The sequence below is a fragment of the Sinocyclocheilus rhinocerous genome, unplaced genomic scaffold (assembly GCF_001515625.1).
Source record: "Sinocyclocheilus rhinocerous isolate Xijiao unplaced genomic scaffold, SAMN03320098_v1.1 scaffold1477, whole genome shotgun sequence".
In the NCBI taxonomy this organism is placed as follows: domain Eukaryota; kingdom Metazoa; phylum Chordata; class Actinopteri; order Cypriniformes; family Cyprinidae; genus Sinocyclocheilus; species Sinocyclocheilus rhinocerous.
The window spans coordinates 50,637-53,523 of record NW_015660907.1 but is presented as its reverse complement, the minus strand read 5'-3'; the positions used below and the strand labels follow the sequence as shown (position 1 = coordinate 53,523).

Genomic DNA, 2,887 nt, shown 5'->3' with positions numbered 1-2,887 from the left:
TGAGTAATGCATGTGCTTCAAAGTTGATGTTTTTTACACTATCAATAACATTTTGCTTTTCAAGCAGGAATAAGCTGGTTGGCCAAATAGTCCCTTGAGGGCTAAGACACTTGTTCATTTCCCTAAATTAATGAAATATTAACTGTTATACTTATAACCATGTATACACACACTGCCCCTATTTTACAAATTATAATGCAGTCAGGAGATGGTGTGATGCAATGAGTGGTTTCCACATTTACATACATTTAAAATGCATGAAAATATTTTCTATCACTTTGTTTATCACTCTTGAAATGACCTGTATACTAAATAATCTAACCCTCATACTTACATAACAATAGCAGTCTATTTATTTAGTGGTCCAAGTTGAAGTCAGTATGTATATTAATGACAATATGGGACAAATATAATGTAATCTAGTGGCGGCAGGAGCTGCGTGCTGCCGGTACATATACAGTCAGACAAAACAACGTGCACATTTATCAAAGACGAGAGTGCACGTACAGTCGTGGAAAACGATGTGTTCAGCAGTTAAAGACGCTGTGCGTCTGTGAAGTGCGCGTCATGGGAAACAATGTGCTCAGTAATTAAAGAGGCAGGGCGGCGTTTCTGTTGTTTGGTTTGTGACATCCTTTACGGGAAACGCCGGCGCAAGGCTGTTCACAGCGCTTGGTCACGTGTCACACCAGAACCGTTTTCGGAACCGAAACTTAGAAATTGCTCACGGTTCCGGTTCTTTTAAAAAAACAGAACAGAATTCTGAATAAGAACCAGTTATCGGTTCCCAACCCTAATTATGATCAATTTGCTTTTTGTTAAACCTTAATTATATAAACTGGTAATGAATTTATAATTAATTTTTTTGACTCAATGTGCGAGCTCATGTCAATAACGGTATGCATTGTAAAAACCTTCTAGTGACATGTAGTGACATCTAACATGAAATGCAGGTCTATTGCATCAGATTTAAGAAGAGTTTCTACCCTAGAACCATATGAGAACTTAACAACACTGCTAAACACTGAACTTTTAATTATACTTTGAACTGACATGATTAAATTGCACTAATTATTATTAGAGGCCACTTTATGGTAACAATGTGCAATATCTTCACATGCAAGTGCCAAAGTTACTATATGAAATTTGGCCCCCAAATTTTAGAGTGAAAAAAGTTTAATGACGAAAAGACATCATGAGGTCTGTGAACGAACTTTTACCTCTCAGTCGATTCTCTGTTGCTGTTCTTTCACAGAGACGTCTTTTAAAGATAGACCTTCACTAAACTGCGCCATCACCCCTCCAATTCATCTTTAAAATGTGCTTGTTTTGAATCACTTTGTCCATGAAGTCTTTCTTTAATGCAGACACTTTGCAGACCACCGTTGTTTCTCTAGATCTGTCACCGTAAATGGCTTGTCTTGTGTGTGCTGGACAGGATGAAGATTGCACTACGGCTTTAAGTGGCCACCATTCAGCGCTCTTGTCTGACATTTCAGAGTCTTGTCTCTGCCCCAAGGCTAAAGGATGAGTCTACAATTACCAGACTCTTCCAAACACAAGAGTCTTTCAGTGATATCAAGGGAAAAGAGACACCTAACTATTTCAGAAAAGCATCTCAAAGTGTGAAAAGTTTAACTTGTATGTCTTTTAGCTATCAAAAAAAATATATGTATAGGCCTAGGTATATGTGTGAAAGCAGTCTCTGTAATGGATAAACATGTTAAAAAATATTCTTGATTTGATTCCAGGGTCTGGCTGAGGGACAAACGGCACCATGGGAAACTGCCAAGAAGGAGGAAAACCGTAACAAGAATCGCTACGGCAACATCATCGCTTGTGAGTACTGAAACAACAAGGATCCTAAATAGTGTTTAAACTACATTTTTAAGTCAAATTTTAGGTTCCTTTCACCTTGAAAACTGCACCTCACTCCTCAACCGCAACAATGGCTATGTATTTTTCTTTATGCTTAAAAAGTACTATGCTACGGTGAGGTATCAGATGGTAATATCATGATACTTATTATATATGCTTCAGCATATTCAGGGCTCCAGGCTGCGACCATTTTTTCTGCCGGTGCAAGTACATTTTTTGCACGGTAGCAATGGCGTGACCACCGCGTTGTTCAATTCGCGCTGCCATTTCTGTTGCATATGAGAAACATCAAACAGCAAACGAAACAAAAGCGTTACAAAATCCCGCTACTCGTTTGAGCTGCGCAGCGCGGACCGTTTCTTGTTCAACTCGTGCTGCCATTTGTCACATATGAGAGACAGCATATGGCAAACGAAACAAAAGCGTAACAAAACCCCGCTACTCGTTTGAGCTGTGCAGCGCGGACCGTTTATCAACTCGGACCGCGACGCAAACAAACTTGTCCGAGCTCAGAACAGCTTTACTCGGGAACCAAAGTTGATTTTGCGACACTGTTATGCACAGCGCTGCGAGATCCAGTGAGAAGTGTTTGAATTTGCCGCAGAATGAATAAAAGTTGCTGTGAGATCTTGTGAGATGCATTCAAATTCTGCACAGAATTCTCTGTTATAAACAGATCAAACAGCGCTGATGTAGAAAACAAGAAGCAGTAACGCTAACTGTAACCATGTTGTTGTACTAGAAATAGTCAAATGTTATTACATTATTCATTTCAGGGTTTGTACAGCCTTTTGAGAGAGAAATTCAAGCAATTTTCTAAGACTGTTTCCAGCACTTGAAAACTCCAAAATGATCAAATTTGAATGTTATTTTCAATGGGATGACCAAAATATACTGTGGTGAACAAACACTTATGCAAAATAAAAAAAAAAACATCAAATCACCATTATAACTTGTAGATGGCAGCAGAGGAGCACTTATTGGCTCTTTAGTCATTCATTTATACGTT

At 38.8% G+C, this 2,887-nt stretch overlaps 1 pseudogene; it reads left to right on the top strand.

Moving 5' to 3' along the window:
- The window catches only part of LOC107726134 (receptor-type tyrosine-protein phosphatase T-like), an 81,958-nt pseudogene that overhangs the window by 39,763 nt on the left and 39,308 nt on the right, over positions 1–2,887 (top strand).